At 42.0% G+C, this 16,393-nt stretch overlaps 1 long non-coding RNA gene across 2 annotated transcripts in view; it reads right to left on the bottom strand.

Annotated features, from left to right (window-relative positions):
- The window catches only part of LOC132407416 (uncharacterized), a 93,925-nt gene that overhangs the window by 74,097 nt on the left and 3,435 nt on the right, over positions 1-16,393 (bottom strand). The window contains exons 2-3 of one of the 2 annotated variants that reach the window (XR_009516473.1): positions 12,235-12,423; positions 9,603-10,358 (exon numbers count right to left, since the gene is read on the bottom strand). This is a non-coding gene — a long non-coding RNA (uncharacterized LOC132407416). Of the gene's footprint in view, positions 1-9,602; positions 10,359-12,234; positions 12,424-16,393 lie in introns of those variants that run through there. The other variant, XR_009516474.1, reaches the window with a different exon arrangement.

Raw genomic sequence — 16,393 nt, 5'->3', positions numbered from 1 at the left:
AATCATAGGAGTCTCCCTACCATCTACTGGGGACACTTATCAGAAGCCCTGTGTACACAGGGCCACTAGTATCATCAAGGATCCCACCCATCCATCCAGCATCCTCTTTGACTCTCTACCATCAGGCAGGAGACTCCAATGCATAAAGACAGGAACGGTCAGGATGGGAAACAGCTTCTTCTTTCAGGCCATTAGGCTTCTGAACTCCCTGCCATGTCACATTCAAAGTGTCACTGGATAATTTGTTCAATATTTAATTTATGCACTTAAATTTGTTTATCTATGCGTAATTTGTGGATTTAATTCTTACTTTCCTAAGTTATTGTGTGTTATGTGTACTACTGCGCTTTTTCATTTGTCAGTATACATCTATATAGTTAAATAAGAACAAACTTGTCTTGAGGCATTTAAACAGATACAAGTACACACAGGGATCATAGGGATGCAGACCATGAAGAAGCAGATAGGACTAGTTTAGTTTAGTATTATGGTTGGTGTGGACATGGTGGGTAAAAGAGCCAATTCCTGTGATGTGCTGTTCTATTTTCTAGAAGCAGCAGTGCAATCACTCGAATTGAGTATGATGTTCTCCTAAGGGGTTGTCTATTGGTGGGTCCTCTGGTGGCCGTAGAGGCCGATCCAGGATCCACTGATTCTGGTGCAGTGTGGGCAAGTGGAAATGGTGGACGTGGTCAGTGTTCGGGTCTTTTGGATTCTCAGTCTCTCCTTTCACAGACGCCGCTTGTTCTCTGCGGCACAGTGAAAGTCGTTCTCATGGAATACAGCTCCCTTCTGATCAGATTTCCTCTGGGCAGGTGTATCTATTGAGTGCAATGTCTTCCCAGTTTTTAGACGCCATGTTGAATTTCTTCAGGCTGATTGTGATGTTATCTTTGAAGTGCTTCCTTTGCCCACCAGGGGCTCGCTGACCTTCCTTCAAGTGGAAATAAAGGACCTATTCTGGGAGACGTGAGTTAGGCATTCGACTGACATGACCTATCCATCAATGTTGGTGCTGTTTTGTCACGGTGGAGATGCTGTTCATGTTGCCCCCCTCCAGTAGGCTGGTGTTTATGTGTCTGTTCTTCCAGCTGATCCTCAAAATGTTTTTTGATTTTGTTGAGAATTTTAAGGTGAGAGGAGGAAAGATTAAATGAGATTTGTGAGGCAGTGAAGAGGTACCTGGAATATTCTGCCAAGATAGGTGGTAGAAACAGTTGGCAGTATTGTTCCAGGGCTTTCAGATGCCTACAGTAGGTGGTCCATGGTCTAGCTCCATACAGTAATGTAAGAAATTTGACGGCTCTAGAAGATTATACTGCAACCTACAGGTCTATGTTTTACACATTTATGCACACACACAGGAATTCTGAGCACACTACCACTGATGCTGGAGTTGAATGTATCCCTGTAAGCTCCATACTAGCCAAGCTGAGCAAGATTACAGAGTTCTCTTAAGATGCTATTTTCAGTCTGCTCAGGATCGGGATCTGTTTGCTGGCTTACACTTGTTAGAGTAAAATAAATTCTCAGTTGGAAGTAATGAGCATCATCTGTTAAAAAAAAGAACAGAAAATACTGAGAACAGTCAACATCTACAGGTACAGAGTTAATGATTCAGAAAGATTCTTCCGTCTCTCCTGTTAAAAGTTGTGTGCAAGGGCAAGGCCGGTGACAGAAAATATCATTCACACTACCTTTGAATTCAAAGTCAAAGTACCAAACAGTAGCTTGGGACTCATTTTCTTGCAGTCATTTGCTGGAAAATAAAGAAATACAATAGAATTTACCCCCCCCCCCAGAAAAACTATACATGAACAAAGACTAACAAATTACCAAAGTGCAAAAGAAGACAAATTGTAGAAATATAAATAAATAAATAAATAAATAATGCTCAGAACATGAGTTTTAGAGTCTTTCAAAGTCCTTGCAGGATCTGTAGGTCGTGGAATCAGTTCAGAGCTATGGTGGGTGAAGTTAGCATTGTGTTGTCTAAAATACAATGGGAACCCTACAATAGCACATCTTCCATTAAATAACTAAACAACTGTGTGTGCACACACACACACACTCACAGATATGCATGCACACTAACACACATGCATGTGCAGTATTCAAGAGGACTGGAATATAACAAGGATGTAAAGCTGAAGCTTTACAAATCACTGGTCAGGCCTCACTTGGAGAATCGTGAGCAGTTTTTGGCCCCTTATCTAAGAAAGGATGTGCTGACCTTGGAGAGGGTTTAAAGAAGGTTTATGAAATTGATTCCAGGATTGAAAGGCTTGCCATATGAAGAGCGTTTCGTGGCTCTAGGCCAGTACTCCCTGAAATTCAGATGAATGGGAGGTGATCTCATTGAAACCTTATGAACATTAAAAGCCCTCAATAGAGTGGATGTGGAGAAGATGTTTCCTATGGTGGGGGAGTCTAAGACCAGAGGATACAGCCTCAGAATTGAGCGGCATCCATTTAGAATGGAGATGAGAAGAAATTTCTTTAGCCAGAGAGTAGTGAATTTTTGGAATTCTTTGCCATAGGCGGCCGTGGAGGCCAAGTCATTCGGTATACTTAAGGCAGAGATTGATAGGTTCTTGATTGGTCAGGGCATGAAGGGATACAGAGAGAAGGCAGGAGATTGGGTCTGAGAGGGAAAATGGATCAGCCATGGATAGAATGATGGGCCAAATGGCCTGATGCTGTTCCTATATCTTATGATCTTATACATACACACACACACACACACACACACACAAACCAGAGTATTCTTGTGTTAAACTATGACAAATTCCCTTAAGTAAATTGCTTATTGTTGAAGGATAGCCCAAACGGCCTTACACTCGAGCATTACCTCATGTACTTCTGGGATTATTTGATGAGGTAAATATTCTATATTAAATACATAATTGTTCTGTATTAACTGAGGGAAGATCATTTATGTATTTAATACCCTTTCTAATGTCACAACCAAATAAACAAGATTCTCGATGAATTGTGTACAGTTCTTGGAGGCATCAGTCACGATACTAAAAGGCATAACCCTTGGGGAATCTGAAACCAGAAGATCATATAATCAGCTTAAGAGGTCACTGATCTTGGATAGAGATGAGAGAGAATTCTCTCCCTGAAGAGGCCTGTAAATTATTGGCATTCTCCGCCCAGAAGACTGTGGACAGGAATGGAAAGTTCAACCATTGCAATGTTAAACAGAGAAGCGGCTTCGTGGGAGCAGATGGCTTGCTCCTGATCCCAGTTCTTATGTTCTGAAGCAACTTGAGCAACTCAACATTCATGAAGGAATCCCAGTGGCGTTAGCAGATGTCCTGTGTTAAGCATTTTCCAGTGAGCTCTTAGGGTCTGAGGAGAAAGGGGCAAGTAATGCAGAGGAACTTAGTTGTGTTACTTTGAACAGGTGGTCCCTGTGTTATAGCCATCCAGGTTACAGAAATTTGCCCACACCCAAAGATCCAAGATACAGAATAAAATTCCCTCTTGTGGCTCTTATGAGGCCATAAAACGATAAGATATAGGAGTGGAATGAGGTTATTTAACCCATCGAGTCTGCTCCACCATTCCATCATGGCTGATTCATTATCCCTCTCGACCCTATTCTTCTGCTTTCTCCCCGTAACCTTTGATACCCTGACTAATCTATGAACCTTCTCTATAAACTTACATGGCCTCACTTATATTTGGAGAAATCAAAATGAATAAACCCAAATTGCGAAAGTAACAACATTTTGCCTATTTTTTTAAACTTGCAGTTCTTGATGTATGTGCAGATGATATGATGGATTTTTTTTTAGCACGATAAGCTCAGTTTACTGATTGGAGGATCTTCTTCCAGGAATTTTGTGCATCATTTACCGTCAAGATGTTTGAACAGTATGAGCAAGTTTTAGGACAAAAATATCCACTGTTTTTTTTTGCAAATTATATCATTAAACTATCTTACCTTTATATTGACATTGAGAAGCAACAGTCATGGTATCAAGCCAACCATCCAGCCATCAAGGTCAGTAAGAAAAAGACGCTGATTGCTGACCTAACGAAGTAGGAAAATGAACAAACTCCACCCTCATCAATGGAACTTCTTTAGAGCTGGTTTAGAGCTTCAAGTTCCTTGGCATCCATGTCACCAACAATCTCTCCTGGACCCTCCGCACTGATATGATGGCAGAATATAGTATTAATGGTACGACTCTTGGCAGTGTGGAGGATCAGAGGGATCTATAGGATGCTCAAAGCTGCTGCACAAGTTGACTCTATGGTTAAGAAGGCGTACGGTGTATTGGCCTTCATCAATCGTGGAATTGAATTTAGGAGCCGAGAGGTAATGTTGCAGCTATATAGGACCCTGGTCAGACCCCACTTGGAGTACTGTGCTCAGTTCTGGTCACCTCACTATAGAAAGGATATGGAAACCATAGAAAAGATGCAGTGGAGATTTACAAGGACGTTGCCTAGATTGGGGAGCATGCCTTTTGAGAACAGGTTGAGTGAACTCGGCCTTTTCTCCTTGGAGCGATGGAGGATGAGAGGTGACCTGATCGAGGTGTATAAGATAAGAGACATTGATCGTGTGGATAATCAGAGGCTTTTTCCCAGGGCTGAAATGGTTGCCACAAAAGGACACAGGTTTAAGGTGCTGGGGAGTAGGTACAGAGGAGGTGTTGGGGTAAGTTTTTTTTACTCAGAGAGTGGTGAGTGCATGGAATTGGCTGCCGGCGACGCTGGTGGAGGTGGATAAGATAGGATCTTTTAAGAGACTTTTGGATAGGTGCATGGAGCTTAGAAAAATAAAGGGCTATAGGTAAACCTAGTAATTTCTAAGGTAGGGATATGTTCGGCACAACTTTGTGGGCCAATGGGCCTGTATTGTGCTGTAGGTTTTCTATGTTTCTATGTTTCTAATCACCTGTTGTATGTCTTTTTTTAAAACTGAAAGCTGGAAGGTGATAAGCATTTGTTGTCATGCCGTGCGCTGGCAATATCAGAACCCAAGTGCAAAGGAAAGACAGATTCCAATGTAAAGACAGCAACCAGAATTATTATACTTCATAATAATTCCTAAAGAACATTGGTGGCTCAATCGAATAACACCACAAGAGGTAACAAACTCAAAACTAGGACCCCATAATTAGCACTAATCGGGCATCTGCTTAAGTAATACAAGTAACATGGAATCCACAAGCCTATCATGATAAACTTAATAAGTTCAAACAGAAGGCACCAGGATACCACACTACAAACAGCAAGTTCCTCATGAAAAGCACAAGGAACACTAAATGATTAATGACACTTATTAAACAACAATTAACCAATTCAGGTGCTTTAAAAACCTCAAAGCCAAATGCCTCTAAACAGGCTCAAAGAGCTCATCACTTGTGTCTCCAAACACAGCTGCTGACCATTTAAGATATTGCCTTGTCAGTTTCCAAAGCAGATTTCTTATGTTGCCCCATGCCATGAACTAGCATCTACAGTACTCAGTACAGTTAAGAGAAAAGCATCCATTGTAACTCATTTTTGCTATGACAATCAAATGGGTTTAAGGTTTTTCTGTGATACTGAAGATTGTGATACAAAAGATTTTCAAGGAAAGCAACCTCTCCATAATAATCACTCCTCCTGCCTCTCCACAGTTCATATTTTGTAGCTGGAGCACTGGTTTATTAGGCCTATTGGTAACAGAGGAATACATTTTATGCAAGGCCTTATTGGGAGTATTTTTTATTTATAATTGTGTGAAGATGATCCAGCATTGCTCAAACCTCAACATGGTCAACAAGCCATCATTCATTTCTATTAATCATCTTGAGGCAAGTTCCAGTTCTTTGTCATCATTACAGATAAAGAAAGATAGATTTTATTTATCACGTGCACATTGAAACATACAGTGAAATACATTGTTTGTGTCAAAACAAATCAGCAAGGATTGAGCTGGGGGCATCCCACAAGTGCCGCCATGCTTCCAGTGTCAACATAGCATGCCCTCAGCTTGCTAAATCTAACCCTAACCAAACATCTTTGGAATGTGGGAAGACACCTGAAAATTTGAAGGAAATCAATGGGATCACAGGTCAAATGTAAAAGTTCCTCACAGGCAGCATTGGGAATTGAACTTCGATCGCTGGCATTGCAGAGTGATGCATTGACTACAATGTGACATCACCATCTCACATTCCTGATCGTCATTATGTGCCATGTTGTATGACATCATCATTATGTGCTGTGTCACATGACATGGGTGATCAAGGTCAATGACCATGATTGTTCTTGGCAAAGTTTTCTAAGAAGTGGTTTGCCATTGCCTTCTTCTGGGCAGTTTCTTTACAAGGCAGGTGACCCCCAGCCATTATGAATACTTCTCAGAGATTGTCTGTCTGCAATCAGTGGTTGCATAACCAGGACTTGTGATATGCACCGGCAGCTCATACAACCATCGACCAGCTGCTCCCTTGGCTTCACGTGACCCTGATTGGGGGCTAAGCAGGTGCTACGCTTTGCCCAAGGGTGACCTTCAGGTTAGTGGAGGGAAGGAGCATCTTACATCTCCTTTGGTAGAGATATATCTCCACACTGCCACCCAGCCGTCCCACATTAGGGAAACAGTTTATCAGAAATCATGGCTCTCTTATCTTCTTTTTCCAATACCTGGTGAGAGCAACATTGAAATAGGCTTTGAACAGGATTCCTAATTGCATTTTTATGGTGTGTAATGGTAGAGTGATTTGGGTATATTTTTTTGTTAATTTTTGGGATGTAGCCTTTAGTGACCATCTCTTTTTGCCTGTGTGAAAGTGGAGGTGAACAGCCATCTTCGATTGTCAACAGTCTGTGCAGTAAAAGTACTTTGTTGTAGTGATTTGAAAACAATTAAAAGGCTTTCTAGGGCATTTGGTGGGTAGCAAGAAAAATGGGCCTGGAGGTACATAGACATCACCTCAGGCAGGGATCCTAGATTCCCCTTGCCAGAGGCTGACAACCCTTATGAGTTTTTACAAAAGTTTTATAGTTTCCGACATGAGCAGGGACTTGAGAGTGTAGATTTCAATTGCCTTCTCACTCAGGGAGGTAAAATGCTCCAGAAATTTTCTAGAGTGGAAAGTAAAAGATAGCTGCAAGATTATATACCACAAGTAGTAATTTACAGCATAAAGAAACTCAGAAATGTGAACTGTGCATTTTATTTACTCAGATATCTGAAATCAATGTCTAAAGCTAGCATGGAGATGAAAATAAGCAACTTGGGTGTAACTTATCCAACAGTTCCAGATTCTGCTGAAAAGTTATCGATTGAACATGGTATAAACAAAAGAGATTCTGCAGCAGCTGGAAATGCAGACAGTTCCTCAAGCATTTTGTGTTAGGTGTGTTTCTCTCACTTTGCACTGACTTCCTGACCTATTGAACATGTTCTGTCCTTTCTGAAGTCACTCTCAGTACTGTACAAAAGTCTTAGGCGCATGTATATAGCTAGAGTGCCTAAGACTTTTACACAGTACTGTAGTAATTTTAATGTACTGCACTGTACTGTTGCCACAAAAAAATATGTCAGTGATGATAAACCTGATTCTGATATGGGTTTCTATTGTGGACTGAGAGTGGGAAGGGGGCAGGGAGAGGGGAATCAACACCAGAGAGACATTCTGTACTGATCAATAAACCAATTGTTTGGAATCAAATGACTTTGCCAGGTGTTTCAGGACCGTGAGTATCTGTGTCTGCGCAAACCCCGCCCTGGCCCTCCTCCCTGCCACCTGTCCCACACCCTCCCGCGGTGCTCCACCCTCACTGTTCTCAACATCCTTTCCTCCCGCCATAGTTACAAACTTGTTCTCTGCTCCACAATGACAAATGCAGTTCTGTGCAAAAGTCTCAGACACCCTAGCTAAATATATGTGCCTAAGACCTTTGCACAGCACTATATGCTATTACCACTTGCTCCAATTTAATAATTTCAACAATCTGCTTTTTGTCTGGGTGTTGGCAGATAGAGATACAGGCAGAAAGACGGGGAGAAGAAGTGATGTATTTTAATAACTAGCTTGTGGGACACTTTCATTGTAAAAATCAATAACTATAAAGATAGGAAGGAAATAAGCAATGGAAAACTTTATAAGAACAATTTTCCTTACTATTTGGCATTATAACCTGCTGACAGGCTAATATTTCACAATGTCTAGATGGAGAAATATACAAATTTTACTTCGAAAGTTGTACCAAAATGTGTCTTTGATATGAATGTTTTCTTTTGAAAGGCAATGCTTGCTTTTATTTTGATACTGGTTCCTTAGCTTTCCATAGTGTTGTTCTTTGACCTGAATAGACTTACTGTTAGTAATGTTGTGTATGATAGATTTATCTACCAGTTCAAAGCTGATATGCTCCCTTTAACAAGGGAGAGACTACAGGAAGGTATTAATAGTGCTGCACTTTGGTTTATTCATTCTAAGTTGTTGGAAAACTTACTTGCTTGCCTGCATTTCCAGCACCATTACCGAGTAATTTTAAACAGGGCAGAAACCTCTCTCCTTTATGACACTTACAGTGTCATTTTGTTTCAAAGCAAACATAAAGAGAAAGTTTTCAGAGTGAGAGCTCAGAATCTGGGAAATGAGAAGGATTTAAAATAGATTATTCGCGCAGTTCAGATACAGTGTTTCCTGAATTCCTGATGATAGTCAACCCTTATGACCAGATGTAATATTTTCAACTTCATAAGGAGTTTCTAATTATTATTGTTACAAATGTTCAGTGGAAACCTGGTGTGAAAGAGTTCTTTTTTCATATTTAAAAAAAAACTCTGATTGCTATCAGGTGTCTGTAGACCAGTCTGTGTGATTGTCTTTCTAGGCGTGCAGGTAGTAAATGGAATTATTGTTCGACACAGAGTCATAAAACCTCGCTGTGGATGATCCAGCCTGGCTGCAAAGGGAGGAGGGTTGGGCATTGGGCTGGCAGCCCTATCCCATAAGAATCCAGAAACCCCAACAGGAATGTCAAAGACCTCATCCCTGGGAGAGGAAGGATCTATGAAGATGGGCTACACCTGGGGACAATTTGAATGACTGGCCAAAGAGGGCTCTGGAGAACTCCTCTCAGTGGCCTGGGCCCCAGTAGGGGTGCTGCACTTAAAAAGAATAAAATGACCTTGAATGAAGAGTGAAGGGTTACTACGGAAACTATATTATCACAGGTGGGTGGTGGGGTGGAGATACGTCTTTACTAAAGGAGATGTAAGTTACTCCTTCCCTCCGCTAGCCTGCAGGTCACCCTTGGGCACAGTGTACCATCTGCTTAGCCCCCGATCAGGGTCACGTGAAGCCACGAGAACAGGTTGTGGATGGTCAGATGAACAGCTGGTGCACATCACAAGACCTGGTTATGCAACCACTGACGCCAGGCAGACAATCTCTGGAGAGGACTGATAATGGCTGGGGTCACCCATCTTGTAAAGGCACTGCCCAGAAGAAGGCAATGGCAAACCACTTCTGTGGAAAAATCTGCCAAGAGCAATCATGGTAAATTTTCATGATTGCCCACATCATATAACCTGGCACATAATGATGATGATATCATTGCAATGTATTTTCATAAAAAAAGGGATGAGTTGTGGCTTTATGTTAGACAAGGCCTTCAAACCAAACTATTGAAGACTAAGTAGTGCAGTATCCTTGCAGTTCAGTATCTTTGAAATGTGCACAGACTTACTGTTCATAGTCAGGTTTGCAGTAAAGTTTTCTGTCTTGAAAATAACAGCTCCTGGTGAGTGGTTGTTGACATACTGTACATTGCAAGCAATGTTCGTGCCAGGAAGCATCGTTCACCCGCATCAGAAAACGGTCTTCTATAGGTCGTTGACAGCCGTCACAAACTTCCTTTGCTTGCATTCAGAACGGATGGGGTGACGGTCTTACGAAGATGACAGAGTCATTCGTACCCGTCGATCCACTGAGTCTGGGCTGACCAGCAAGTACCTATTTACACTAATCTCATTTTATTTTTCCCACATTCCCACGAAGTTCCCACAGAGTCTACCAATCACCTATTATTTACAGTAGCCATTTTAACGACCCATCCACAACACCTTTTGGATGTGGGAGGAAACCAGAACAGGAGTAAGCCACTCAGCCCCTCAGTCCTGTCCAACATGATCATAGCTGATCTACCCCAGGTCTCATCTCCTCATTAACTCATGTTCCCCTTAAACCCTCAGTTCACTGATCCTTGAAAAATAAATCCGCTTCCCCTTCAGATACCACTAATGACTGAGCCTCCACAACCTTCCAAGGCAGCGTATTCCAGAGCAACACACTCAAAATGCTGGAGGGACTCAACTTGTCAGGCAGCACCTATGGAGAGGAACAAACAGATAATGTTTCTGGCCGAGACCCTTCATCAGGACTGGAAAGGAAGGGGGAAGAAGCCAGAATAAGAAGGTGGGGGAAGCAGAAGGACTACAAGCTGGCAGGTGATAAGTGAGACCAGGTGAAGGGGGAAGGTGAGTAGGTGAGGGAAGGGAATAAATTAAGAAGCTGGGAGGTGATAGGTGGAAGAGGTAAAGGGCTAATGAAAAAGGAACCTGATAGGAGAGGACAGTGGACCATGAAAGGAAGGGAAGGAGGAGGGATACCAGAGGGAAGTGATGGGCAGGTAAAGAGAAGAGAAGTGGTGAGAAGGAAGCCAAACTGGGTGAGAAATTACCAGAAGTTGGAGAAGTCAATGTTCATGCCATCTGGTTGGAAGGCACCCAGATGGAATAAGAGGTGTTTCTCCTCCAAAATGAGTACGACATCATCATGGCAGTAGAGTAGGCTATGGACAGACGTATCAGGATAGGAATGGGAAGTTGAATTGAAATGGGCAGCCACCAGGAGATCCTGCCTTTTGCAGCAGTCGGAACAAAGGTACTCGACAAAGCTGCCCCTCCCATGGTGTATAGGAGGCCGCAATGGGAGCATTAGATATAGTCGATGACAAACCCAGGTGGTCACAAAGACAGCAGGGAGTCTGGGACTGAGCTAGGTTGCTGGAGGTGAAAGGAACAACTCTAGAGCACAACCGTGCTTCCTCTTAAAGTTAGCATCCTGACATTACTACACTTCCACAGGTTCTGTGATAGACCTAAAAGATCTATCTTCCTTTACTTGAAATGTCAAGTGGTCAGATGGATTTATTTTTGCTTCATCAAGTTCAGTGTATTGTCATTCAACCATTCGCACGGGGCAATCACTGATCAAGGAGAGGTATGAAAATTGTGTCTGATTTTCAAGTTCCAGTTTGACATTCAACCAAACAAAACAATGTTTCTCCAGACCAAGCTGTTCATATAGCTTAACACATAAAGTAATATTACCACAAATAAATTAATAATAATTTGCATTTATGACACAAGTTAAAAATACAGTTTGACAATGAGTTTGTCACTATAACCTACTCAATGTTTTTATTTCATCTTAATGCAATTTGCAATCATTTCCATGAGCACTGGTTTGATTTGATTCATTTATATACCAGGAGATGATCGACTGGGAAGAATCTTAAGCAACACACACAAAATGCTGGAGGAACTCCATAGGTCAGGCAGCAGCAATGGAGAGGAGTGAACAGAAAACTTTTATGGCTGTGACATTTCATCAGACTGGAAAGGAAGGGAGAAGAAGCCAGAATAATAAGGTGAGGGGAGTGGAAGGAGGGCAAGCTGGCAGGTGATAGGTGAAGCCAGATGAGGGGGAATGTGGGTGGAGGAGGGATGAAATAAGAACCTTGGAGGTGATAAGTAGAAGAGACAAAATAGATCTGAAGAAGGAATCTGATAGGAGAGGACAGTGGACTATGGAAGAAAGGGAAGGAGGAGGGCTACTGGAGGGAGAGGACGTGCAGGTGAGGAGACAGGGTGAGAAGGGAACTAGAATGGGGAATGAATAGAAAAGAGGGTGAGAAAGGAGTGATTACTAAAAGTTGGAGAAATCAGTGTTCATACAAACACATTGGAGGCTATCCAGACAGAATATGAGATGGTTCTTCTCCAACCTGAGTGTGATCTCATCATGTCAGTAGAGGAGGCCATGGGCCGACATGTCAAACTGGGAATGGGAAGTTCAATTTGAACCTTTTGTGGTGGACAGAGTCAAGCTGCTTGACGAAGCAGAAACAGACTTCATTGCAATGGTCCAGAAAGTGATTAACCGTCATTTATTAGGTGATACAATTGGAAACCCTGCTTACCTTGTCTATCCGGATGGTGCACAGCTTGGGTTTGGGAGGTATCTGTCAAAGAAGCTCTGACAAAGTGTACCTCCTCTCACTTCTAACAAGTTTGCGAGTCATCTAAAACTTTGACCAAACCTCTATCGATGTATGGTGGAGAGTATACTGACTAGTTACATCATGGCTTTGTATGGAAACACCAATGCCCTGGAACAGAAATATCTACCATAAGTAGTGGATACAGCTTAGGCCATCACAGATAAAACACTCCCCACCACTGAGCTCATTCCAAAGAGCGCTGCCACAGGAAAGCAGAATCCATCATCAAGGACCCCCAACACCCAAGCCATGTTCTCTTCTCACTGCTGCCATCGGGAAGGAGATGCAAGAGCCTTAGGTCCCATGTCACCAGGTTCAGGAACAGTTACTACCCCTCAACCATCAGGCTCTTGGACAAATTCATTCACCCCAACAATGAACAGATTTCACAATATTATCTATTTATTTATTGCACTATTTTTTCTGTTTTGTATTTGCACGATTTGTTGTCTTTTGCACATTGAATGTTTGTCCGTCTTTGTTTGTGTGCAGTTTTTCATTGATTCTCTTGTATTTCTTTGTATTTTCTGTGAATGCCCACAAGAAAATAAATCTCATGTTCATATATGGTGACATATATGTACCTTGATAATAAATTTACTTTGCACTTTGAACTCTGAACTCTAAACCAACAATAGAGTATGTCCTTTAGGCAACACTTCACCTGTGAGCCTGTTGGGGTCATCTACTGTATCCAGTGATCCCAGTGTGGCCTACTGTATATCGGTGAGACCCAACATAGATTGGGAGACTGCTACGCTGAGCACCTATGTTCCATCCACCAGAAAAAGCAGGATCTCCCAGTGGCCAGCCACTTAAATTCTACTTCCCATTCCCATTCCAACGTGTCAAGTTTATGGCCTCCTTTACTACCACATCAGGTAGGAGGAGCAACTCCTTATATTCCATCTGGCATGAACATCAATTTCTCAAACTTCTGGTAACTGCACCTCTCCCCCCCTTCACCATTCCCATTCCTCTCTCTTGTCTCATCTCCTTACCTACCCATCACCTGTCTCTGGTGTTCCTCCCCCCCTCTCTATCTTCCATGGTCTTCTACCCTTTTCTGTTAGATTCTCCCTTCTCCAGCCCTTTATTTCTTTCACCTATCAGCATCTCAGCTCTTTACTTCACCCCTCCCCTGTCCCAGTTTCACCTATTCCCTACCACCTTGTAGTTCTTCCTCCCTACCCACCTTCTTTCTCTAACTTCTCAACATTTTCCCAGTGTTGATAAAAGGTCTCAACCCAAAGCATCAACTGTTTACTCTTTTCCACCGATGCAGCCTGACCTGCTGAGTCCCTCCAGCATTTTACGTGTGTTGCTTTGCATTTCCAGCATCTGCAGATTTTTTCAACTTTGTCCTTCAGAACTTGTCTCCTCAACCATAGGGTAAAAACTGTGTGCATTCACCTAATTTATGTCCTTCATAATTCTATCAACATTCTGCATAACACGATTGGCATAACTTTGTTGTTTTTGTGAGCTTGCTATGCACAAATTAATGTTTTCTGCAAGAGATATTACACTTCAGAAAGTGCTTCATTGGCTGCCAACATACACTCAGTGTATTACAGAAAGTACCTAATATATGTTTCTGGTCTTCTGCTGCTATAGCCCATCCACTTCAAGGTCCGACATGTGCATTCTGAGATGCTGTTCTGCACACCATTGTTGTAACCCATGTTCTCTCATTAACAAGGCATTTTCTACCACAGAACTGTCACTGATTGGATGTATTTTTGTTTACTCCCCCCCCCCCCCCCACCATTCTCTGTAAACTCTAGAGACTAGTGTGCATGAAAACCCCAGGAGATCAGTAGTTTCTGAGATACTCCAACCACCCTGCCTGACACCAACAATCATTCAATGGTCAAAGTCATTTCGATTATATTTCTTCCCCATTCTTATGTTTGGTCAGAAAATCAACTGAATCTCCTAACCATGCCTGCATGCTTTTATGCATTGAATTGCTGCTACATGATTGGCTGTTTAAATGCTTACATTGACAAAATGTACAGGTGTACCAAATAAAGTGGCCACTAAGTGAAAGTGGAACAGCCAGAGGTTGTGAAAGATGCCACTTTCCACAATGATCATTATCTTCTTAATTGGTATTATAATTATCATACATACCAAGACACCATGAAAAAATGCAGTTTTTCAAGGCATCCACAGCGACAATTACAACATCTAAGTACCCTGAAGTAGTCTAAGAATCAAAATTCTGATTTTGATTCAAAATCAGGTTTATTATTATTAGAGTCATAGAAAAGTACAGCACAGATCAGGCTCTTCAGCCCATCTAGTCCATGCCAAACCACTTTAACTGCCTGCTCCCATTGACCTGCACCGGGACCACAGCCATCCATGCACCTATCCAAACTTCTCTTAAACATTGAAATCAAGCTCAAATACACCACTTGAGCTGGCAGCTCATTCCACATTCTCACGACCCTCTGAGTGAAGAAGTTTCCCTTTAACCTTTTCAGCTTTCACCCTTAGTCTGTGATTTTTGGTTGTAGTCTCATACAACTTCATTGAAAAAAGCCTGCTTGTATTTGCCCTATCTATATCCCTCATAATTTTGAACACCTCTATCAAATCTCCTCTCAATCTTCTACAATCTAAGGAATAAAGGCCTGATCTATTCAATCTTTCCTTATAAGTCAGGTCCTTCAGACCTGGCAACATCCTTGTAAATTTTCTCTGTACTCTTTCAACCTTATTTACATCTTTCCTATAAGTAGGTGACCAAAATCACACACAATACTCCAAATTAGGCCACACCAACTTCTTATACAACTTCAACATAACATCCCATCTCCAGTATTCAATACTTCGATTTATGGCCCTATCTTTATGACCCTATCTACCTCTGACATCACTTCCAATGAATTACAGACCTGTATTCCCAGATCCCTTTGTTCTACAGCACACCTCAGTGTCCTAGCGTTCACTGTGCAAGACATACCAAAGTGCAACACCTCACCCTAGTCTGCATTAAATTCCATTTGCCACGTTTTAGCCCAGTTTTCCAGCTGATCCAGATCCTGTGCAAGCCATTAAAGTCTTCCCTACTGTCCACTGCACAATCAATCTTGGTGTCATCTGCAAATCTGCTGATTCAGTTACCCACATTATCATTCAGATCATTGATATAGATGACAAGCAATAATGAACCCATCACTGATCCCTATGACACTCCACTAGTCAGGGCCTCCAGTATGAGAGGTACCCATCTACGACCACTCTCTGGCTTCTCTCACAAAGCCAATGTCTAATCTACTACCTCACCTTGAATGCTGAGCAACTAAACCTTCTTGACCAAACTCCCATGTGGAACCTTGTCAAATGCCTTGCTAAAGTCCATGTAGACAATATCAACTGCCTTGCCTTCATCAGCTTTCTCAAAAAACTCTATAGGATTCATTAGACACAACTTACCATGCACAAAGTCATGTTGACTATCCTTAATCAGTCCCTGTCTATCCAAGTACTGATATATCTAGTCCCTCAGAATACCTTTGAATAACTTTCTCACTACTGATGTCAGGCTTACTAGTCTCTAATTTCCTGGTTTATTTTAGAGCCTTTCTTAAACAGTGGAACAAATTTAGCTATCCTCCAATCCTCCAGTATCTCACCTTTCGCTAAGGTTGATTTAAGTACTCTGCTAGGGTCATGGCAATTCCTGCACTTGCCTCCCACAGGGTCTGAAGGTACACCTTGTCAGGCCCTGGGGATATATCTACCCCAGCTTGCCTCAAGACAGAAACATCTCCTCCTTTGGAATTTCCATTGGGTCCATGACTCACTCTGCCTTACTTCTATAGACACTGTGTTCATCTCCTGAGTAAATACAAATGCAAAAAAATAATTTAACATCTCCTTCATCTGTTTTGGCTTCACACATGGATTACCATTCTGATCTTCCAGAGGACCAATTTTGTCCCTTGCAATCCTTTTCCTTTTAGTATATCTGTAGAATCCCTTACCTTGTCTGCTAGAGCAACTTCATGCCTTCTTTTAGCCCTCTTGATTTCTTTCTCAAGTGTTCCCTTGAATCTCTTACACT

Source organism: Hypanus sabinus, chromosome 18 (assembly GCF_030144855.1).
Source record: "Hypanus sabinus isolate sHypSab1 chromosome 18, sHypSab1.hap1, whole genome shotgun sequence".
NCBI classification, from domain to species: Eukaryota; Metazoa; Chordata; class Chondrichthyes; order Myliobatiformes; family Dasyatidae; genus Hypanus; species Hypanus sabinus.
Note: the sequence above shows the minus strand (reverse complement) of the source record. Positions and strands in the feature narration are given on the sequence as shown.